General features: G+C 46.7%; 1 protein-coding gene across 2 annotated transcripts in view; it reads left to right on the top strand.

Annotated features, from left to right (window-relative positions):
* LINGO1 (leucine rich repeat and Ig domain containing 1) overlaps nt 1-24,627 on the top strand; it is a 665,590-nt gene that overhangs the window by 271,021 nt on the left and 369,942 nt on the right. For both annotated transcript variants that reach the window (XM_081021548.1, XM_081021549.1), the window contains exon 2: nt 11,746-11,789. The gene's annotated coding sequence lies outside the window, so the exon portion shown is untranslated. The remainder of the gene's footprint in view (nt 1-11,745; nt 11,790-24,627) is intronic.

Genomic DNA, 24,627 nt, shown 5'->3' on the forward strand with positions numbered 1-24,627 from the left:
GGCCGAGTTTGCCTATGCCTGATTTAAAGCAATTCTACACAGAATAACAATGGTTCTCCATATTCAAGTAGCACATTTAGTGCAATCAAAGAACCGCCCCCTCAAATGCTCAGTTTGGTTCCCCAACCATTATCTCAGTTTCTGTTTGGTAATTTATTTTGTTCTGCTGGTGGCCCTCATTTGCCCAAGCTGTTGTATAATCCAGCTGGCTACAGGGGCTGTCATAATTATAAGCATCTAAGGGTTTGAACCCACATCCCTGAGATTAGGATTATCTGAAAGAAGGCACAGAGCCTGGGGAGTGGTGGTGGGACAACAATGAGTGATCTCAGGGAAAAGAGGGAGAAGACTAGGAAGAGGAGGTGTTGGAAGCTGAAGGGGTAACAGAGTTCAGTGAGTTGGGAGAGTCTATGGCAGAGAGAAGTCAAGAATCTGGGGCAGAAGCTGAAGCAGGTGAGTGGGAGGAGGGAGGCCGAGCGGCAGAGATGAATCAGGCTAATGAAGAGTTTCTGGGAGGACCCCCCTCCCTCCCTGACTCCCAGAACCAGAAAAGGTATGAAACAGGAGGAGCAAAGACAGGCCACATGCAGGAGAAGTCTCTGATCACTTGCAAGAAGCCCTGGAGAAGAGGAGGCCGAGATGGCTGTGGGGAGTTGGGGACTTTTAGTCTTGGTAACTGTTTTCATGGAGTAGGACCTACAGAGCATGAGTTTCAGTGCTCACAGCCAAATCTGTGAAGATCATGTTTTGCTAATAAAGAGTTAGCGCCAGCTTTGAACCAGAGGCATCTTTCCCATAGGGCTTAGCGGTTCATTGCGCCAGGGTGCTGGCCTCTCAGGGGCACCCCAGCAAGTGGGGGAGCTGCACGGCTTTGCCGGTGGCCTCCCCTTTCCCTGCATGCCTGCCAGCTGCGCCTTGCCAACCATATGGCTGGTGGGCATGCAACTTCCTTCCCAAGCCTCTGTGGGAGGAGAGCGATCCCTGCAGGGGCTTAGGATGGAAGCTGCACCCTGCCAACTATATGGCTGGCTGGCGTGCAACTCTCTCTCTCTCTCTCTCTCTCTCTCTCTCTCTCGCCTGCCTTGTGGGAAGAGGGGGGCAGGTGATTTGTGAGGGGGAAGCGGAGTGTGAGGAGGAGGAGGAAGGAAGGAAGGAAGGAAGGAAGGAAGGAAGGAAGGAAGGAGAAGAAGAAGAAGAAGAAGAAGAAGAAGAAGAAGAAGAAGAAGAGAGGGCCCCCCCCGCCCCCTTTCTTCCTCTGGCTATGGAGCCTCCTAGCTGGGTTTGCAGCCCTACTTGCAGGGTCCCCTTGCCCGTCCTGTTCAGCTACATTGAGCCCCAGCCATGAGTAGCAGCAGCTGCTGCCCTGGTTTCTTTCTCTCCCTGGATTCGTGCCCTGTGTTTAATGTTACGGGCAACTCTATCCCGGGGAAGGGAAGCCTCCTCCCATCGCTGCTCTTCTTCTTCTTCTTCTTCTTCTTCTTCTTCTTCTTCTTCTTCTTCTTCTTCTTCTTCTTCCTGGGGGGTGGGCTCCTTCTCCGCCCTCCCAACAGGGTCCCCAGGGGTTGTAAAGCAAGCCAGACCATTTAGCACCAACCCCATTCATTCCAGCAGCTGGCCATCACCCACTCACTGCAAGCCCTGCGAAAAATATCACCATTACTACTACTACTGCCCTCCCCCATAGATATCAGGGTGGCTCACAGCCTGAAACTACGGTATTAAGCCCATGCTAGAAACTAGAACAAAGGCAAACCAAACCAAGCCAGCAACCCTCCTTCTCCCTTATTTGTGAAACAAGCCTGTTAATTGCCTATCCAACTAAAAAAAAGGCACTGAAGATCAAGGCATTCTGAGATCAATGCAAGCTAAAAAGCATTGCAGGGGGTTGGGCTAGATGACCTGCAGGGTCCCTTCCAAACACACACGCACAACTATGGTCCCTCTGCAGTCCTCGCCCCAAGCAACTGTGTGTGAGACTTGCTCCCCAGAAAGTGTGCCTTATCTTGCTACCTGTGGTTTTTGGTCTCTTGTCAGCCCCCTCCCCCCAATCTATTCATATTCCTTTCTCCCTAATCTCCAATATTATATTTTCCTCTGGCTGAGACTTAAAACAGCCCTAATTCCCAACTGTGTTTCTTGCTGCAGTCTTGCTACTGTCTACTCAGAAGTAAGGCCCTATTAGATTCAGCAGGGCTTACTCTCAGGTAAGTGCAGTTAGGGCTGCAGCCTTTGTGACCCAAGTTTTGGGTCCTTTTTAGGTTCAGGATGTCACTGCTTTATCCCCACTCCCACCCCCCACAATATTTGAAAATGTCAGCTTCGTACTTAAACACCAATTGGCCGGGAACTTAATTCTCTGTGCCTTTATTAATTAATTTAAAGAACAACAAACTGGTGATTGCTTTAACTTTTTGATATGTGGTGATTTGAATCATGAGGATGAATTAGAAGAACTGCTGAGTCTTGAATGAGTCTTGCTTTGGAATGGAGGACTTCATTAGATTTTCTTCTGCCTTTTCATTTTATTTCATTTTATTTTCATTTGTTCTAAGGGGTTGTTAGATATAATGTGTAAGCGTGGTGTCAGCACATTAAAAAAAAGGTCAACAACCTTTGGGTCCCCCCCCCCTTAAAAAAGGTCGACAACTCTGGGAAACGGGGGGCCGTAGGGATCTTTGCACCACAGCACCAGATATGCTTAAGACGGCCCTGCTTTGAATTGTAAGTTTTACTCACCAACTTGCTCTGTGACAGTGGGCAAATGAAGCAATAGCCACTAACAAATGAAGCCAAGAGCTGTGAGAGAGAGCAGAACAGGAGGAGAAAAATGATGACATGAGCAACACTGAGACAATGTGAGTGTTCTCCATTAAGTGACATTCATCCCACATTGGAGGTACTTCTTGACCAAAGACTACCATGAAATGGCACAAGTAGTTCAAAGGGCTAGTGGCATTCCTTTCCGTGACAAATAGCATCCCACTTTAAGGTTATGGGTGCTAAGTAAAGTGGAAGGGTCTCTCTCTCTCTCTCTCTCTCTCTCTCTGTGTGTGTGTAAGATTTCAAGCATACTCTCCTGACTCAAATTTGTATAGAGAAAGTCTATTTCACAGCCTCTTTAATTGAGAGGGATAAAGGTGTTTGTTGTTGTTGGTTTTTTTTAAAGCCTCATAATATTATGTACCTATTTGGTTAAAATTTAGTTTGGCCTGAAGACAACAAAGGATTAGGAACCTAACAGCCTTGCTGGATCAGACGAGAGGCCTATCTAGTCCCATGTTCTCCTGCTCCCAAAGTGGCCAGAATCTTATGGGAAGCCCACAGGCAGGACCAACAATACTCAACAGAAAATGCTTTTGGGGAAGAACTAGGAAATGAGTGCAAGACTTATTCATCCTGTTCCTACAGGGACCAACGTATGGAATCCCAGAGGCAGGACATCAGTGTAACGGTACTTTCCCCACTTGGGATTCCAAGCAGCTGGAATACAGTTAGGCTCTCTCCCTTTAAAGCTATCCAAGTGGGGGGGGGGCACCACTGCACGTTACTGATATTCCACAACACATGGGAGATGGAGGTTGCATAAAGCCACCATGATGAATAGATCATCAAAAGATCATTACTACTTCACGGTTATGCCTGACCACCAAACTGTAAATGGGGCAACAAATTCTTTAATTAATTGTGCATTGTCTGAAGGAATGCTTTTTTTGCCTCTAATCTAAATCTACAGCCAACCATTTAAGTGGGTAATCTCAAGGGATAGTATTGTGAGAGAGTGTGACCATCATCCCTGCCCGCATTCTCTACAACAAGGGAGTCCACAAGGGACACTATGGACATTGTGGGACATCATGACCCATGGCCAAGATTGATGGAAGCTGAAGATCAATAATATCTGGAGGGGCATCATGTTGACTTTACCATTTCTAGTTCTATAGGCTCCTATCACGGGGATGGGAAAGAAGTGACCCTTGCACTGTCGTTGGACTTCAACCCCTATCATCCCTGATCACTGGCCTTTCTGGCTTGGGGCACATGGGAGTTGAAGTCCAAAAAGGTCTGGAGGCCCATTGCATCTTCATTCCTGCTCCAACATGTCACCCTTTTACAATGCAATCCTGAGCACGCCATTCATAAGTTTCTCTGACTTAAACTCTCTAGCAAATGGGCTTATGATGGGAACCTTAGTCATTATCACACACACCCTTAGCTATGAAAAAGGAGTAAAAGTTTAAGCTGTCAACAGTGCCTTTTCTAACTATAGTACATTTTTTCTTCTCTAGAGCTTTAAAAGAAATATTTCTACATTTTCTTTTCCTTTTTTGCTTGCTTCCCCACCCCAGCTAGTACAGGAAAACAGAAACATTTGGCAATTGCACCATATTGTGGATGGCCAATAGGTTGTCTTATTCATACAGAGAACTGAGAACATTGCTTTAAAAAACACGCACACCAATATATGCAGATTTGTGCATGAATCTAAAGTTCTCATTTTTCTGGAAAAATGTATGAGGGTTTTTTCCTCATCCCACCCCACAAGAAGGCCAATTTGCAGAATTTTCTCTGAATATTGTCCATCATGTTTGTGTGGGGCAACAGCCATTGCCTACACCCCATGTCCACACAATGCCCTGAATCCCAAAATGATCTCAGGTCTGGGGCATTGCAGAGAACAGGAAATGCCCTCCAGTTGCTGCTGCTGCTGCTGCTGTGGGACACCCCCAACCCAAACAATCCTGGCACCGTTGCTAATGGTGAATCCCACCCCCTCAGAATCATAGAATCATAGAATCATAGAATCATAGAATCATAGAGTTGGAAGAGACCACAAGGGCCATCGAGTCCAACCCCCTGCCAAGCAGGAAACACCATCAGAGCACTCCTGACATATGGTTGTCAAGCCTCTGCTTAAAGACCTCCAAAGAAGGAGACTCCACCACACTCCTTGGCAGCAAATTCCACTGTCGAACAGCTCTTACTGTCAGGAAGTGCTCTGATGGTGTTTCCTGCTTGGCAGGGGGTTGGACTCGATGGCCCTTGTAGTCTCTTCCAACTCTATGATTCTATGATTCTAAGTTCTTCCTAATGTTTGGTGGAATCTTCTTTCTTGTAGTTTGGATCCATTGCTCCGTGTCCGCTTCTCTGGAGCAGCCTTTCTCCCTCCTCTATGTGACATCCTTTTATATATTTGAACATGGCTATCATATCACCCCTTAACCTCCTCTTCTCCAGGCTAAACATGCCCAGCTCCCTTAGCCGTTCCTCATAAGGCATCATTTCCAGGCCTTTGACCATTTTGGTTGCCCTCCTCTGGACACGTTCCAGTTTGTCAGTGTCCTTCTTGAACTGTGGTGCCCAGAACTGGACACAGTACTCCAGGTGAGGTCTGACCAGAGCAGAATACAGTGGCACTATTACTTCCCTTGATCTAGATGCTATACTCCTATTGATGCAGCCCAGAATTGCATTGGCTTTTTTAGCTGCCGTGTCACACTGTTGGCTCATGTCAAGTTTGTGGTCAACCAAGACTCCTAGATCCTTTTCACATGTACTGCTCTCAAGCCAGGTGTCACCCATCTTGTATTTGTGCCTCTCATTTTTTTTGCCCAAGTGCAATACTTTACATTTCTCCCTGTTAAAATTCATCTTGTTTGTTTTTGCCCAGTGGGATAATTTCTCCTCCCCCTGGAGGAATGCAGAGAAATGCCCCACTCCAATTTCTGAACCCACCATGTGAATATTTTTTGAGGGGTCTTTTGCGTATGGCTCTAGTTACATACATTGTGCCTACATTACTAAAATGGGAGTGGACACTTGGGCCATTACAGCAGTGACCTGAGTGTCAGCAAGAATATAATTCATAGGCATGTTGTTGTTGTTGTTGTTGTTTAGTCGTTTAGTCATGTCCGACTCTTCGTGACCCCATGGACCAGAGCACGCCAGGCACTCCTGTCTTCCACCGCCTCCCGCAGTTTGGTCAGGCTCATGTTTGTAGCTTCGAGAACACTGTCCAACCATCTTGTCCTCTGTCGTCCCCTTCTCCTTGTGCCCTCCATCTTTCCCAACATCAGGGTCTTTTCCAGGGAGTCTTCTCTTCTCATGAGGTGGCCAAAGTATTGGAGCCTCAGCTTCACGATCTGTCCTTCTAGTGAGCACTCAGGGCTGATTTCCTTAAGAATGGATACGTTTGATCTTCTTGCAGTCCATGGGACTCTCAAGAGTCTCCTCCAGCACCATAATTCAAAAGCATCAATTCTTCGATGATCAGCCTTCTTGATGGTCCAGCTCTCACTTCCATACATCACTACCGGGAAAACCATAGCTTTAACTATACGGACCTTTGTTGGCAAGGTAATGTCTCTGCTTTTTAAGATGCTGTCTAGGTTTGCCATCGCCTTTCTCCCAAGGAGCAGGCGTCTTTTAATTTTGTGACTGCTGTCACCATCTGCAGTGATCATGGAGCCCAAAAAAGTAAAATCTCTCACTGCCTCCATTTCTTCCCCTTCTATTTGCCAGGATGGGACCAGTGGCCATGATCTTCGTTTTTTTGATGTTGAGCTTCAGACCATATTTTGCACTCTCCTCTTTCACCCTCATTAAAAGGTTCTTTAATTCCTCCTCGCTTTCTGCCATCAAGGTTGTGTCATCTGCATATCTGAGGTTGTTGATATTTCTTCCGGCGATCTTAATTCCGGCTTGGGATTCATCCAGTCCAGCCTTTTGCATGATGAATTCTGCATATAAGTTAAATAATGAGGGAGACAATATACAGCCTTGCCGTACTCCTTTCCCAATTTTGAACCAATCAGTTGTTCCATATCCAGTTCTAACTGTAGCTTCTTGTCCCACATAGAGATTTCTCAGGAGACAGATGAGGTGATCAGGCACTCCCATTTCTTTAAGAACTTGCCATAGTTTGCTGTGGTCGACACAGTCAAAGGCTTTTGCATAGTCAATGAAGCAGAAGTAGATGTCTTTCTGGAACTCTCTAGCTTTCTCCATAATCCAGTGCATGTTTGCAATTTGGTCTCTGGTTCCTCTGCCCCTTCGAAATCCAGCTTGCACTTCTGGGAGTTCTCGGTCCACATACTGCTTAAGCCTGCCTTGTAGAATTTTAAGCATAACCTTGCTAGCGTGTGAAATGAGTGAAATTGTGCGGTAGTTGGAGCATTCTTTGGCACTGCCCTTCTTTGGGATTGGGATGTAGACTGATCTTCTCCAATCCTCTGGCCACTGCTGAGTTTTCCAAATTTGCTGGCATATTGAGTGTAGCACCTTAACAGCATCATCGTTTAAAATTTTAAATAGTTCAGCTGGAATATCATCACTTCCACTGGCCTTGTTATTAGCAGTGCTTTCTAAGGCCCATTTGACTTCACTCTCCAGGATGTTTGGCTCAAGGTCAGCAACCACACTACCTGGGATGTGCGAGACATCCATATCTTTCTGGTATAATTCCTCTGTGTACTCTTGCCACCTCTTCTTGATGTCTTCTGCTTTTGTTAGGTCCTTTCCACTTTTGTCTTTTATTATGGTAATCTTTGTACGAAATGTTCCTTTCATATCTCCAATTTTCTTGAACAGATCTCTGGTTTTTCCCATTCTACTGTTTTCCTCTATTTCTTTGCATTGCTCATTTAAGAAGGCCTTCTTGTCTCTCCTTGCTATTTTTTGGAAATCTGCATTCAATTTCCTATATCTTTTACTATCTCCCTCGCATTTTGCTTGCCTTCTCTCCCCCACTATTTGTAAGGCCTCGTTGGACAGCCACTTTGCTTTCTTGCTTTTCCTTTTCATTGGGATGGTTTTAGTTGCTGCCTCCTGTATAATGTTTCGAGCCTCCATCCATAGTTCTTCAGGCACTCTGTCCACCAAATCTAAATCCTTAAACCTGTTCCTCACTTCCACTGTGTATTCATAAGGGATTTGACTTAGATTGTATCTTACCGGCCCAGTGGTTTTTCCTACTTTCTTCAGTTTAAGCTTGAATTTTGCTATAAGAAGCTGATGATCTGAGCCACAGTCAGCTCCAGGTCTTGTTTTTGCTGACTGTATAGACTTCTCCATCTTTGGCTGCAGAGAATATAATCAATCTGATTTCGATGCTGCCCATCTGGTGATGTCCATGTGTAGAGTCGTCTCTTGTGTTGTTGGAAAAGAGTGTTTGTGATGACCAGCTTGTTCTCTTGGCAGAACTCTATTAGCCTTTGCCCTGCTTCATTTTGAACTCCAAGGCCAAACTTGCCAGTTGGTCCTTTTATCTCTTGACTCCCTACTTTAGCATTCCAATCCCCTATAATGAGAAGAACATCCTTCTTTGGTGTCATTTCTATAAGGTGTTGTAAATCTTCATAAAATTGGTCAATTTCAGTTTCTTTGGCACCAGTGGTTGGTGCATAAACTTGGATTACTGTGATGTTAAAATGTCTGCCTTGGATTCATATCGAGATCATTCTATCATTTTTGAGATTGCATCCCTGTACAGCTTTCGCCACTCTTTTGTTGACTATGAGGGCCACACCATTTCTTTTACGGGATTCTTGCCCACAGTAGTAGATATGATGGTCATCCGAACTGAATTCGCCCATTCCCGTCCATTTTAGTTCACTGATGCCCAGGATGTCAATATTTATTCTTGCCATCCCATTTTTGACCACATCCAATTTACCAAGGTTCATGGTTCTTACATTCTAGGTTCCTATGCAATATTTTTCTTTACAGCACTGGACTTTCCTTTCGCTTCCAGGCATATCCACAACTGAGCGTCCTTTTGGCTTTGGCCCAGCCGCTTCATCAGCTCTGGATCTACTTGTACTTGTCCTCCGCTCTTCCTCAGTAGCATGTTGGACGCCTTCCAACCTGAGGGGCTCATCTTCTAGCGTCATAACTTTTATATGCCTGTTGTCTTTGTCCATGGAGTTTTCTTGGCAGGGATACTGGAGTGGCTTGCCGGTTCCTGCTCCAGGTGGATCACGTTTGGTCAAAACTCTCCACTATGACCTGTCCATCTTGGGTGGCCCTGCACGGCATAGCTCATAGCTTCTCTCAGTTATTCAAGCCCCTTCGCCACGGCAAGGCAGTGATCCATGATAGGCATACACAACATTATATGCATTACTTGCCAGTCCTTCTGTAACTGTCTAGTCACTGTGTAATCCAGGGATGGTGAAACCTGTGACCTGCCACATGATTTTGGACTGCAGCTCCTTTTTTTACTTTTTTACTTTTTTTGGACACAGCCCAGAATAACTAAGGAGATAGTACAAGAATACTTGGCTAGTTTAGATGTATTCAAGTCTCCAGGGCCAGATGAACTGCACCCAAGAGTATTAAAAGAACTGGCAGATGTGATCTCAGAACCACTGGCAGTCATCTTTGAGAATTCCTGGAGAACAGGCGAAGTCCCGGCAGACTGGAGGAGGGCAAATGTTGTCCCTATTTTCAAAAAAGGGAAAAGAGAGGACCCAAATAATTACCGCCCAGTCAGTCTGACATCAATACCAGGGAAGATTCTGGAGCAGATCATTAAGCAAACAGTCTGTGAGCACCTAGAAAGGAATGCTGTGATCACAAATAGTCAGCATGGATTTCTGAAAAATAAGTCATGTCAGACTAACCTGATCTCGTTTTTTGACAGAATTACAAGCCTGGTAGATGAAGGGAATGCAGTGGATGTAGCCTACCTTGATTTCAGCAAGGCATTTGACAAGGTGCCTCATGATATACTTGTAAAGAAGCTGGTAAAATACGGTCTTGACTATGCTACCACTCAGTGGATTTGTAACTGGCTGACTGACCGAACCCAAAGGGTGCTCATCAATGGTTCCTCTTCGTCCTGGAGAAGAGTGACTAGTGGGGTGCCACAGGGTTCTGTCTTGGGCCCGGTCTTATTCAACATCTTTATCAACGACTTGGATGATGGACTCAAGGGCATCCTGATCAAATTTGCAGATGACACCAAATTGGGAGGGGTGGCTAACACCCCAGAGGACAGGATCACACTTCAAAACGACCTTGACAGATTAGAGAACTGGGCCAAAACAAACAAGATGAATTTTAACAGGGAGAAATGTAAAGTATTGCACTTGGGCAAAAAAAATGAGAGGCACAAATACAAGATGGGGGACACCTGGCTTGAGAGCAGTACATGTGAAAAGGATCTAGGAGTCTTGGTTGACCACAAACTTGACATGAGCCAACAGTGTGACGCGGCAGCTAAAAAAGCCAATGCAATTCTGGGCTGCATCAATAGGAGTATAGCATCTAGATCAAGGGAAGTAATAGTGCCACTGTATTCTGCTCTGGTCAGACCTCACCTGGAGTACTGTGTCCAGTTCTGGGCACCACAGTTCAAGAAGGACACTGACAAACTGGAACGTGTCCAGAGGAGGGCAACCAAAATGGTCAAAGGCCTGGAAACGATGCCTTATGAGGAACGGCTAAGAGAGCTGGGCATGTTTAGCCTGGAGAAGAGGAGGTTAAGGGGTGATATGATAGCCATGTTCAAATATATAAAAGGATGTCACATAGAGGAGGGAGAAAGGTTGTTTTCTGCTGCTCCAGAGAAGCGGACACGGAGCAATGGATCCAAACTACAAGAAAGAAGATTCCACCTCAACATTAGGAAGAACTTCCTGACAGTAAGAGCTGTTCGACAGTGGAATTTGCTGCCAAGGAGTGTGGTGGAGTCTCCTTCTTTGGAGGTCTTTAAGCAGAGGCTTGACAACCATATGTCAGGAGTGCTCTGATGGTGTTTCGTGCTTGGCAGGGGGTTGGACTCGATGGCCCTTGTGGTCTCTTCCAACTCTATGATTCTATAATTCTATGATTCTACGATTCCTATTGTCCCTGACCGTTGGCCAGTCTCACTAGTGCTGATGGGAGCTGGAATCCACAATGCATTGGGATTCTGCGATAAGGTCCTGAACCTCTAATAATTCCTTGCCATACCTGCCTCTTAGTAAAGCAGTGGGCTTTGCAAATGTGTTCTTGGTGAGGATTCATTGAAAGCTTAACAACGGGTTCAAAGGAGGGCAACACTGAGGATCCGTGATATTGAAAAAGAAGTCTGTTGAGGAATGGTTGAAGGAACTAGTGAGGAGATAACTTAGAGGGCACATGACTAATACATGAAGGGCTGTCACACAGAAGAGGGCAGCAGCTTGTTTCCTGTTGATGTCCCAGAGGTTAGGACTCACTCTAACAGGCTTAATTTACATAGGGGAGGTTTGGGTTTATGGTAAGCATAGTTCGGCAACGGACTGCGTGGCCCAGAGGACTGCTGGCCTCTTTATCACTGGAGGTTTTCCAGTCAAGGCTGAGCTGTGCATGTTCCAGCTCTGAATTTCCTGCATCAAGGAGTTCGACCACAAAGTCCTTCTTGCCAATCTTGGCCCTGCTGCTCATCTTTCAATCCCAAGGGAAGGCGGGTGGCAATGCTGCATGCCAGAACACTTCCCTCTCACTGGTGAAAGGGGCATTGTGGTGGTGGAGGAAGTGGTGGCTGGAAGGAGTGCTGCCTCTTGCGCCTCCACTGCCTGTGACAGGTGTTTCCCCCTGCCATGTAGGTGGGCCAGCTCTGCTTACCACTGCCTGGTCCTCTGTGTTTATCACATATATCCCTGATCGGAGACTTGGAGAACTATAGAGAGACACTCCCCTTTCCTAAAATGTTGGTGTGAAATGTTTGATCCTGTGAATGGGCTGTTTCCTTATCCATTCCCCTCTTTTGTTCTTTCACAGATTTCTTCTCTACACAGAAGGTCCTGGGCAGATTTCTGTCATCAGTAAGTGCTATAGACTGTTTCCTTCTCCCAGTTACAATTTTGTGTTGGTGTTGCCCTCCTGAATAACTTCATCACACATCTCAGGACGCATTCACACCATGCATTTAGGGCATGCTTACGCCACTTTAAACACTCATGGCTTCCACTTCCCTTGCAAGAATCCTGGGAGCTGGAGCTTGTTAGGGGTGCTGAGAGTTGTTAGGGGGTTCCTAGTCCCCTCACAGAGCTACAACACCAAAAATTCTCTGTGAAGAGACTCTCAAACAGTCCAAAAATTTTTGGGGGAAGCCAGGATTGTTTGTAGTTGTATCATGGCACTTTAAATGTATAGTGTGAATGAGGCCTTAGTAAGATCAAAGCAATCTTTTTCTATGTGGTGACCAGCACCCAGGTCTGCAAAACTGCTCACCAATCTAGTCAAATGTGTCTCACCAGCAACATATGGTGGTCCATCAAACCAATGAAAGGGTTCTTGTGCACTTGTTGAGCTACAGTAATGAACTGAATTTGGCTTTCTGAAAGACCTTCATTGGCTCCCAGTACGCTTCCAAGCACAATTCAAAGTGTTGGTGCTGACCTTTAAAGCCTTGAACGGCCTCGGCCCTGTATACCTGAAGGAGTGTCTCCACCCCCATCATTCAGCCTGGACACTGAGGTCCAGCACCAAGGGTCTTCTGGTGGTTCCCTCAGTGCGAGAAGTGAGGTTACAGGGAACCAGGCAGAGGGCCTTCTTGGTAGTGGCACCTGCCCTGTGGAACACCCTCCCATCAGATGTCAAGGCAATAAGCAACTATCCTACTTTTAAAAGACAACTGAAGGCAGCCCTGTTTAGGGAAGTTTTTAATGTTTGATGCTGTACTGTTTTTAATATTCGGTTGGAAGCTGCCCAGAGTGGCTGGGGAAACCCAGCCAGATGGGCAGAGTATAAATTTATTATTATTATTAGTAGTATTATTATTATTTATTATTTCTGTGTGAGTCACAAGTTGTGCAGTTGTCCTGCTCTAAAAATGTGGTTTGCCACTTGCTGGTTGAGATTGTTGTGAATATGAAATACTTGTCTCACTAAAAAAAAGTCCCAAAGCAACATACAAGGAATAGCAGCCCACAAACCATTTTTTGCTTATGGCCTACGCAGTTCATTCCCTCAGCACATGCAGAGGATCATTCTTTACATGGAATGCAATTCAAAACTTTCTGCAATGTGTTTATTTTACATCCACGGGATGTCCTTTCTCACTCTGCACTGGCAGATCTTGAAGGATGTCAAATGGATAATTCAATTAAGATGCTGATGTGATTCAGGATGAAAAGGGGGGTTCGTCAGCTCCAAGATCAGCCCCCAAGGCTTTGGATTCTCAGCATCCAGACACACCTTCTTGAAAGTTCAGAAGGCAGATGGTGATGTGAGGCATCTAACCCAGCTAGAACAGAGCAGAAACTTGCCCTCAGGAGCTCACGGAGGTGTGTGGCTTACATAAAGAACAAGCAGGACATTTGGAGCCTATAAAGAAATGTGAAAGACCAAAGAGGGATGATATCTGGGCCAGATGAGTGGATGGCATTATCAGTGACCTTTACAGCAACAGGGTTGTTTCAGAGCTATAGTTTTTTGGCTTGTTTTCTACAGTCTACAGTCTTGCTGTTTCATTTACCGTACTTCTTGTTTGCAGTGTTAGCAGATCTTGTGCAAGCTCTTGTGTGAGCGATTTGGGTTGGGTCTCTATAGCAATTTACAGTGGTGCCTCGCAAGACGAAATTAATTCGTTCCGCGAGTTTTTTCGTCTAGCGAATTTTTCGTCTTGCGAAGCACGAAATCCCATAGGAATGCATTGAAATTCAATTAATGCATTCCTATGGTCAAAAAAAGTCCAAACAAAGCCAAATTTTGTACAACAAGAGTTTATTAAGTGCTCTTTAAAGTCACACATACTGTAAAGAGTATTTCAAAAGTTGAAGGAACAATAAATTCAAAAATTGAAGGAACAATAAAAATCATAAAAATTCAGAAAAAAACCACACAAGCTTCCAGATTCTTGCAAACCCCTCCTCAACTGTTCCCCCAGCCACCCACCACACAGAAATTCAAATCCAGATTTTTTTTTTTTAAAAACAGCAGAGTGGCCCATGGTCACAGAAAATCATAAAAATGCAGGAAAAAACCACACAAGCTTCCAGATTCTTGCAAACCCCTCCCCAACACCAAGTCCTTGAATTCCAAACACCCCAACCCAAAATCCAAAAAACCCCAAAAAAGTTTTAAAAGTTTAACTTACCAAATGGCTGCAAAAGAAGTTTTGGAAAAGCTTCAAAAATCGCCAAAGTCTTCAAAAACCTCAAAAAAGGCTACCACACCGCGTGCTATGAGTCAAGTCGCAACTGCACCTCTTCAAGCAATGCACCTTGGGTTTTAACGGTTTTACGAAAAAGGAAACAAACTTGCAAGACGTTTTCGTCTTGCGAAGCAAGCCCAAGGGAAATTCGTCTTGCGAAGCAGCTCAAAAACCGCAAAACCCTTTCGTCTAGCGAGTTTTTCGTCTTCTGAGGCATTCGTCTTGCGGGGCACCACTGTAATGGAAAGGAGAAAGGCCTTGGGATGGTCTACAAATACTTGCCTCATTTCACGTCTGTTTTCATGTGTGATGAAAAGTCCCTTCTGATTCCAGTAACTTGCAATGCTGATAAGAGAACATGCAGACTTTAAAGGGTGCCCTGCTGGATCAGGCCCATGGCCCTTCTAGTCCACATCCTGTTTGCATAGTGGCCAACCAGATGCCTCTGGGAATCCAGCAAGCAGGATTTGAGAGCAAGACCCCTCTCCTCTCCTGCGATTTCCAACAACTGGTACTCAGAAGCCTTGCTGCCCCAACTGTGGAGTCAGAGCACAGCTCCTCCTCCATTAATTGGTCTGATCCTTTTTTAGAGCCATCCTGCTCTCATAGTAGCTATTCAGATGCTCCTGGGGAGCCTGACTTGAGTGCAAACAGGACTTGAGTGCAACAATGCTCTCCCCACTTGTGATTACCAGCAACTGATCTACAAAGACATACTGCCTTCAGTACTGGAGGAGCGTACAGGACTTTTATGTCTAGTAGCCATTGATACCTGTATCCTTCATGAAATCCTCTAAGCCACTATGAAAACCACCCAAGTTGGTGGCCATCACCCCCTCCAGTGGGAGGGAGTTCCATGGTTTAATGATGTGCAGTGCCCTGAATCTTCCAGGATTCAGCTTTCCTGGGTGGCCCCAAGTTCAGGGGCGTAGGAAGGGGGGTGGGGGCGGCTCCCTCTGGGTGTCATCCCTTGGGGGGGGGTGACAAAAAGGCACAACATGGGGGGCTTGCCCCACCGCCCCCGTGCACAGTGGATTGCCGCACCACCGCCGTTAAATGTGGTGGATTGCCCTGCCATTGCACGCGACGGATTGCCAAGCCACCACTGCTCCACACGGTAGATTGCACCGCCCCCCACGCAGCTTGCACCGCCCTCCCCGGGTGCACGGCATGGCTGCCGCTCCAGGCGCCATGCAGCTAACTCCACCACTGCCCAAGTTCTAGCACTATGACCTTTTTAGGCCAAAGAGGTTACTTTCTCTCATGAGCATTATCTGAGGGCCGCATTCTAGTGGTGTCTGGGGCCAGAGGCAAAAGGGGGTGGAACAACCTTTGTACAGTGGGCTAGCTCACACACCCCTCTCTAGCCTCCATCATTATTTATCTGTTTAGGGCCTTCTCCAAGGAGCTCAAGATGGTGTCTATGGTTTTCCCCCTCCTCATTGATCCTGTGAGGTAGGTTAGGTGGAGAGGCAATGACTGGCCCGAGGCCACCCAGTGAGCTTCGTGACTCAGTGGGGATTGGAAGCCAGGTCTCACAGGACCTATTCCAACACTCTAAGAGCTGCAGCACTCTGGCTGTAAGAAAAGAAAGAGTCGCGAATAGATTTCAAGGGCATCTTCTAACCAGGTAGAGACACTCCAGGAGACTGTGAAGGGTAGAGCCTTCAGAAAGAGGATATTGCAGTGGTGGGAGGGTGGCCTGGTGGGAAATTGGTCATCCCTGCTTTGTACCAGTGTCGAAAATGGTGGAATCTGATAAGTAATATTATCATCGTGGTGGCTGCTAAATTCAGGGGTTTTAAAGTCAGGTTTGTCTATTTCATGCAGGAGAAGTAATATGGCTATAAATCCACAGCAACTTAACAGAACCTCCATGCTAAAAGGCATGCTATCCCTGGGCATCACACACTGGTGATTCATGCCCTGCTTGTTACCTGATTAGCCATGGTGTCTTAACCAGAATGCTGTGTTGGCGGGGGGCAGGGGGCGGTTTTGATTTCATCCAGCACATCTTATTTATTGACTAAACTTTGGAAACCTTAAAAAGCACACATGCTGAATCTGAGACCTTTTTCTTCACTGTTCAGATTTCTTTATATTTTAAGCAGAGGAATTAGCTTTATTAATAGCATAAGAATTTGATGATCCTTTCTGTTCTATGTTTAAATAATATATTTGTCTTGCAAATGATAACATGGAGCAGAGAAAGGAAGGGTTTGCATATTGTCAGAGCAATTACCTTCTGGAGGGAATGGAATGGGACTGTTTGCCTGTGGCTGGAAAACCAGCAATGAAAAATATATGCCCATACGTAATACAGAATTATACATTTGTAGTGCTGGAAGGGACCTCAGGGGTCATCTAATTCAACCCCCTGCAATGCAGGAATCACAATTAAGAATCACTGACAGATGGCCATCCTGCCTCTGTTTAAAAACCTCCAATGATGGGATGGGTCCAGCACCTTTCATGGTGGCCAATTCCACAGCTCTTACTGTCAGAAAGTTTTCCCTCATGTCTTCCTGTGCTTTACGTGCTTGTCTCGGGGTGAATGCCTTTAGGAGATGGTAGACATCTCAACCCATAGGGCAACAGTGTTAACAGAGAAATCACTGAAGGTGCTGGTGCTAGTTAGAAAGATATGAGAGGGAGAGGACTAGTAGAGCTGCCCAAACTGCTAGTTCCCTGGTTTGGAGAACAATTTTGTCTAGATTGGGGTGAGGAACCTGTGGCCCTCCAGTTGTTGTTGGCTTCCCACTCCCCTCACCATGGGCCATGCTGGCTTGGGCTTGTGGGGATTGGAGTACAGCAACATCTGAAGGGCCACAAGCCCTGCCCCAACCAACCTTCTGATGCTCAGAAGCAGCTGGTACAGTTTTGGATTTAAAAAAATCTATGGGAACCACCTCTTCCATTGTCAGCTCCAGATCTTGAAATACAATGCTTATTTGCAATTTAATATTAATTGTTGTCAAAAGTTTGGCTCCCTTGATTAGTGTGCATGGGTCCTGTGCATGGGTCCTGTCCTGAAAACTCAGTGAGTGACCAGGGATGTAACCAAAGAAGTGGAATGGTCCTTAATTGTCTGGAAGCTCTCTCCCATCTTGGGAATGTGACACCATAATAATAATAATAATAATTTATTATTTATATCCCACCCATCTGGCTGGGTTTCACCAGCCACTCTGGGCGGCTCCCAATCAAATATTAAAAACACAATACAGCATTAAACATTAAAAACTTCCCTAAACAGGGCTGCCTTCAGATGTATTTTAAAAGTAGGATAGTTGCTTATTTCCTTGACATCTGATGGGAGGGTGTTCCCCAGGACAGGCGCCACTACCGAGAAGGCACTTCCAAGCCTGTTGTTGTTTGAGTTGGGCAGTGAAAAAGCACAGCAGAGAGGTCACTGGCCGGAAGTGAAGGTACAGTTGGTTGCATTGGGATCTCAACCAGCCTGCTGTAGGAGACTGCATCTACTATGTGCTGCTTGGATTATTGCAAATACAGTCGTACCTTGCAAGTCAAACGGAATCCATTTCAGAAATCCGTTCAACTTCCAAAATGTTCGAAAACCAAATCGCAGCTTCTGATTGGCTGCAGGAAGCTTCTGCAGCCAATCAGGAGCCGCGGATGCCCTGTCAGAGGTTTGGGTTCCAAAAGAAGGTTTGCAAACCAGAACAATCACTTCCGGGTTTGTGGTGTTCGGGAGTCAAAACGGATGAGTTCCAGGGCATTTGACAAGCAAGGTATTACTGTTTTAGTGTCACCATAAAGGTTCACATCTAAAAGAAGTTGATTTCTTAAATACCTTTCTTGGACCTGAGGTAGTTGGGGAATTTATAACCTTGGTGCTTTGCTGTGCATCTTGTCCCTGCCCTGTGTCTGCACAACTCGAAGGTGAGATGGAGCATCTTGGTTTGGAGAGCTACAGCTTTCTCCATCCACCATCCCACTGTCCCTGTTGTTAGATACAGTCATACCTCTTGTTACGTTCGGTTCAGGTTACGTCTTTTCAGGTTGCATCCCGCGGCGACCCGGAAGTACCGGAAAGGGTTACTTCCAGGTTTTGCCGCTTGCGCATGCGCAGAAGTGGCGAGTCGCGACCCGCGCATGCGCAGACGCGGGTTGCTTTCTGCTCATGTTGCGAGTGGGGCTCCGGAACAGATCCCGTTCACAACCAGAGGTACCACTGTAATGGCATGCCTATGGACATAATGCGGATGGAAAAGGTGCTTCAAATCCACAGGGATTTGCCTTCCAGACTAATTTTGATGGGTAGCTTTTAGGCAGCATAAAACTGTAACAAGAGTCCTGCTAGATGAGGGCAATGGGTCATTGAGTCCAACATCCAATAGCAGACAGTCAGGTGCTTCCTTGAAACCCACCTAAAGGGACATCAAGACAGCAGCCCATAAGGCCTCTGAACCTGAAGTACTATAGGATGATCAGGGTTAATATATGAGTCCTCTCTCATTTTCATCTTATTCTTATTTTTTCATGAAACGTGGTCTTAAACATCAAACTATTCCCAACTATTCCCAACTTCTCTTGGTGAGATTTTGTGAGGGAGGCGTTATTGTTGTTTGTATTTTTCATTGTCTTTGGACAGGACTGCAAATGTTGCTACAAGTGTGATTTGATGAATAATCAGGAGGGTGAACAAGGCTCTGAAGTTCAGCATTTTCACTTCTTTTGCATAAGCAATTCACTCTTGTCAAAGACTAGATAAGAGAGACAGCTGGACTCCCCCCCCCCCACTTTCTAGCAGAAGTAATAAAATCAGTGACATTTCTCTTGTCTTCTGTTAACATTCCACCCCCCCCCCATGTCTTGTCACTTTCTTCAGCGTAATGGTTAATGCAAAAACATTTGCCACATTCAGTGAATATGATTTGCTCTGTGGCTTGTTCATGAACATTTGGAATAAGAGCATTCTCATTTCCATTTCCTGTCACAGAACAATAGTGTTGGCTGACACCAGTCATAAAGTCTGTGGAGTTGGAAGGGACCCCAAGGGTCATCTAGTCCAAACCCTTCCATGCAGGAACCTCAACTAAAGCATCTGTGACAGATGGCCAGCCAACCTCTGCTTAAGGAAAGAGAGTCTGTGGTCTTCTAAGGAATCTCCCTTCCAAGGGAGTCCATTCCACAGTCAAACAGCTCTTACTGTCAGAAAGTTCTTCCTGATGTTTAGTCACAAAATATGTATTTTTCATAATACATTAGTGCAGAATCTGTAATTTACTGGTGATTCACTGAAAAATATGTATTTTACATAAAACAATTGCACAACATGCAGGTAAATCATGTACAATGGGATAAGATGTAATTGGATTAGCATGGAACAGGATGGTGCAGACCTATTACAGTGTGCCACTGAGACCAGAAAGGAATGGAATTAGAAACACATGCCATCTCTTACTGACACCCACAGAAACCTGGGCTCTCTGAAGCACAAAGGCTGAGTTGAAGAGCACTTGCACATATTTTTGCAGGGGAAAAGTGTATTTGAGGGTCCAGAAACCTCCAAAGATGCCCCCCACCTTAGTGCCTGTTGCAGCCAGAACATTTATGTAAAATCCCCCCTCTTCTCCTGCTTCCGAAGGGGGTTCAGTAATTTTAGATGATGAAAGTTGATCCTTTACAAGCGATTTTCTGAACTCTAGTTTGCCATGTCTTTGCTTTAATCTATCTACAAGAAACGGAAGGCTGACTTCCTGTTTAGACCTTCCTGCTTCAGTGCCAAATTAAGAGGAATTTCTTAGTCCAATTTTCCGTTCTACTCACAGGTCGTTGTTTAAAGTCCAATTGTCCAAATTTAATCTACTCACGGGTGGTTTTTTTGTAGCCAAATTGTCCCAGGAAAAAGGTAGCGCTCTCCGGCAACGGCTGTGCGGCTTCGCTCCACGGAAGAAGCAGTTGACTCTCAGCACCGCGCCACTTGCCCCTCTTCGCTCCGGAGCCCATAATTGGGTTCCTTTACGAATTGGGGGGCGCGCGAAAGGTGCCCGCTGAGTCCCATGGTCACAGGCTTCATCCGCCTGTGATTTTTTAAAGGGTCCCCGCTTTGCCGTAGCGGAACAGACCCGTTTTCCGTAGAGCCAGTCCCTCCGAATCAGAGGGAATCCGCCATTACCGATGGCGCCACCCCGGAAGTCCCTTTCTTGCCAATTATGGGTGCCATCCCAGGGCTTTCCCAGGGCGGGGCGAGGAAACTTGGAGTGTACTGGCTGCAGAGCAATTCGCAGAGGAAATGGAGGCCATACATCAACAGCTTAAGATGAACTTGGAGAGAGCAAAGGAGGCGTACAAGAGGAAAGCAGACAAGCATAGAAGACCAGGGGAGGTCATCCGGGTGGGTGACAAGGTGTGGTTGTCATCTCAGGGGCTGCCCCTGAGGGGGAGGTGCAAGAAACTACAGCCCAGAAGAGTGGGCCCCTTTGAGGTCATCCAGCAGGTCAATCCAGTGGCGTTTAAGTTGAAGCTGCCGAACAACATGAGGCTCCACCTGGTTTTTCACAGGTTGCTGCTGTCTCCTTATAGGGAGGGACGCGGCTGCCCGGGGAGGGGGCAGGAGATTCCCACCATGCCAAACGTAGAAGAGAGGGGGAAATGCAATGAGGTGACGGAGATACTTGACTCCAGGTGGAATGGATATCAACTGGAATATCTAGTTGCTTGGGAGGGAAAGCCCAGTTCGGAAAATGCTTGGGTTCCAGAGGGGTGTGTTACAGAGGGGTTTCTAGTGGAGGAGTTCCACCCTCTCTGCCCCGACAAGCCCAAACCCCCGGGGAGGTTTCTTGGAGAAGTTTTTGGACCCACAAAGGATGAGGGGGACTTTGAGGGGTTCCCACCCTCAGAGAGGGAAGAGGGGGTAGCGGATGAAGTCGCTGAGAGCTCTGATGAGGCGGAACACCCCAAGAGCAATCCAAAGCGGACGGAGTTGTGGGGGGGGGGGGGTTGGGAAGTCATCTTTGAGGACACAGAAGGGGATGGCGATTCTTTCCTCGACTTCCCTCCCACTCCTCGTGGGCTGGTGAAGGAGAGGTAGCGCTAAAACCCATCAAAGGAGAGGGGGTTTTTGAGGGGGGGTGGATGTTAGGGGACTGCCATCAAGAGGGGGGAGAAAGGCAGGAACATACAGAGAGTCTCCTACTTTGATCAGCAGTAACACTTCGTCAGAGACTGGTGTTAGCGAAGCCTCAGGCAAAACAGAAGAAGAAAGGTGGAGGAAGGGGAGGCAAAGGCTCACAGACTTATCTGCGAGCCCCAGCACCGATCCCAGGGGGGCTAATAGGGAAACAGAGATGCAACTTCCATCGCCTAGTTTTGGCAAGGCAGTCAATCGTAAGGAAAAGAGGTGGAGACGGGGCGTGTCGAGGTTCTTATGCTGGGGGGGGGGGCAGGAAAAGCCCACTCTCGGAATCTGCTAGCAACTGAGGGAGACATGAACTTTGGATGTCTGCACTGTACATAGTTTGCACCAAATAAAACCTGTAAAAAGGCAGGTCGGAGTCCTGGCTGTTTACTCGTGAGCAACCATACTCATCCCTCACAACCTTGTATACAATGCTTTGATATAGAGCTCCCGTCGCTCTGTCCCAGCTCCTACCAACCTGGCAGTTTGAAAGCATGCCAGTGCAAGTAGATAAATAGTACCGCTGTGGCGGGAAGGTAAACAGCGTTTCTGTGTGTTCTGGTTTCCGTCACAATGTTCCATTGCACCAGAAGCGGTTTAGTCCTGCTGGCCACATGACCTGCAAAAGCTTTCTGCGGAGAAACGCTGGCTCCCTCGGCCTGAAAGCGAGATGAGCGTCACAACCCCATAGTCGCCTTTGACTGGACTTAACTGTCCAGGGGTCCTTTACCTTAACATTTACCTACTATATCTGAATGGACTGAGAAAAGTTGGTCCCTAGTAATTATGATTAGGCTAACATCTTACAAAAGGGTCCATATAAACCAGCCTAACTGGTTTATTAGGAAAGGGGTATTTTTTGAAATGTTTTGAAACAGGTTCAGTGATGATGTTCAATCTTATGCTGCTTTCAGCCTGTTGTAACAGCATTTCTGTATACTCTTTATAGTTGGTTTATTTTATTTATTAATAAAATATATATAAAACAACAAGAACCTCAAAATGGTTTACAAAATAACATAAAACAATAGAATTATTAGTAAAAAAACCATTAAAACATTAAAAAAATTAGAATGAGCAAGGAACTGAAAATTCTGACTCCCTCTCCACAATGAGGCCAAGTTGCCCACGAACAAGTCACAACTAAGAGGCGGAACCAGGGGCGGAGCCAGCGCATGTCTGTTGTGTCCTTCTCAACTGCCGGAGGGCACCTGAGAAGAATGCAGCAGCCCACGGTGCCCTGCATCCCTTCTCAAAATTGTGCCTGGGGCGATGCCCCCCCCCAACCTTCCCATGCTATGCCTCTAGGCTGAGCACCAAGTTGGGCACACCCCACTGAAATTTTGGCCTTAAATATGATGGGAACTGGAGCAGGGAACTAGAGATGAAAATGTCCTTTGGCAAGAGGAATGAAATGAAACTCAGCTGAGACAAAAACCTGCAAATAGTAGATGTCCCTTTTCAAAAGCAAACAACAAAAACCAGCAACTAGCCAGGTGGGAATCTGGAGCCCCAAGAAAAGTCTCAGAGAAAGAGGGTACAAGACTGCTCCAGCTGGCAGCAGCAGGCGCATCTCTCCCTGCTTGTTGGCACAGTGCCCAGCTGGCACACAGGAGGAAGCAAAAGAAGAGCTGCCCAGCCGCTTGCTGTGGCCCTGCCTGGATCCATGCTTTTAAGCGGATCCAGAATTAATCTGCTGAGGAGACTGCATTATTCCAAAAGCCTGTTAGAGGTAGTTGATTGGTTTTTAGCTAAGTGGCCCCCATTTTCTTCAGAGTTGATTATAGAGCGTAGAACAGGGGTCACCAAGCTTTTTCAGCAGAGGGCCGGTCCACTGTCCCTCAGACCTTGGGGGGGGGGGGATAGACTATATGTTGCCATGATTATGACCCGAATTTTTGGCAAAAACCCTTATTGGAGCTAACCTCAATGTTGCCCAAATGTGATTTTTTTTGGGGGGGGGTGTTCCCTCATACATCCATGCTGCTTCCTTTGCATTTTACACATTGACAGTTATTATTTCTCTCGTAAGGTGGGGTGGGGGGCTGAGGTAAGCTCACCATTCCTGTCAGGCCTGGAGAGTGTGTGCGCATGTGTGGGTGAAGGGAAAAGCTGTTGGCCATGCTAAGTCAGGCCGGCGCCGCTCAAGCAAAAACTTTATTTTCCCCGTGTGAGGGAAGATGAGACAGTGGCTGCTATTTACCTTTCCATGGCTTGCACCATGTAGCTAATGAGCGGCCTCCCCAGCAGAGCGCAGAACTGCTTTGGAGTGCAGCTGCCCAGGCACTCCCCACTTCCTATAGCGGGGAGTACCACCGCCACAGGCAGGCATCACTCCTGAGGTGCCCCCGAGCCCCTGCCGCTGCAGCTGCCCTTCCTGAGGTCAGTTGCCTGCAGCTCCATGGTGGAAATCCAAACTGTGGCTCCTTTTCCCTCTTCCCCACCCCTCAGCCTGGAAGAGATTGCTGCACATGTGCGGCGAACGGAGAAGGGACTTGTCTTGAGCAGCCGCCCACCTCATTTTTGACTCCCAAGCCTGGCTGAGTTGCAAAAACCATTGAGCACGTGTGCTATGCTGGCTGCCTAGATTCCCGGACCATCCACAGGCCACATCTAGAAGGCAATTGGAGGAGGAGGAGGAGGAGTTTGGATTTGATATCCCGCTTTATCAGTACCCGAAGGAGTCTCAAAGCGGCTAACATTCTCCTTTCCCTTCCTCCCCCACAACAAACACTCTGTGAGGTGAGTGGGGCTGAGAGACATCCGAGAAGTGTGACTGGCCCAAGGTCACCCAGCAGCTGCAAGTGGAGGAGCGGAGACACGAACCTGGTGCACCAGATTACGAGACTACCGCTCTTAACCACTACACCACACTGGCTCCCAGTGTGGAGCCTGATCTGGTTGGGCCTGATCTGGCTCATGAGCCTTGCTGAACCATGGCAAAGAAGAAGAAGAAGAAGAAGAAGAAGAAGAAGAAGAAGAAGAAGAAGAAGAAGGGGCAACCAACTTTGCCTAAAGGAGGGCAGTTGAGCAAGCTGGCCTTGGAGGTCACAGGTCACAGGTCACAGGTCTCAGGACTTGACCAACTCATGTAGAAGACTTGTATGTCTCCTGCATCAATCAAGGCCTAATTTGATTTGTAGAGGAATTGGAGGTAAAGCACTTTTTCATGTTATCACAGGCCTAAACCAGAGATTCTTCTGAAACAAGCTGGCAGGTGGTAATTCAGATCTTCCTAAGACAGTTTGCCCCCAGAATGCTCATTTGATTTCATTTCTAAGACTGAGACACTGTGGGTGGGTAGTTCCCTAGACCAGATGGCTGGAAGGTTGAGGGAGTTACCCTCCCTCTGAAGGAGAGG

This window comes from Podarcis pityusensis, assembly GCF_964106645.2.
Source record: "Podarcis pityusensis genome assembly, chromosome: 9".
Classification (NCBI taxonomy): Eukaryota; Metazoa; Chordata; class Lepidosauria; order Squamata; family Lacertidae; genus Podarcis; species Podarcis pityusensis.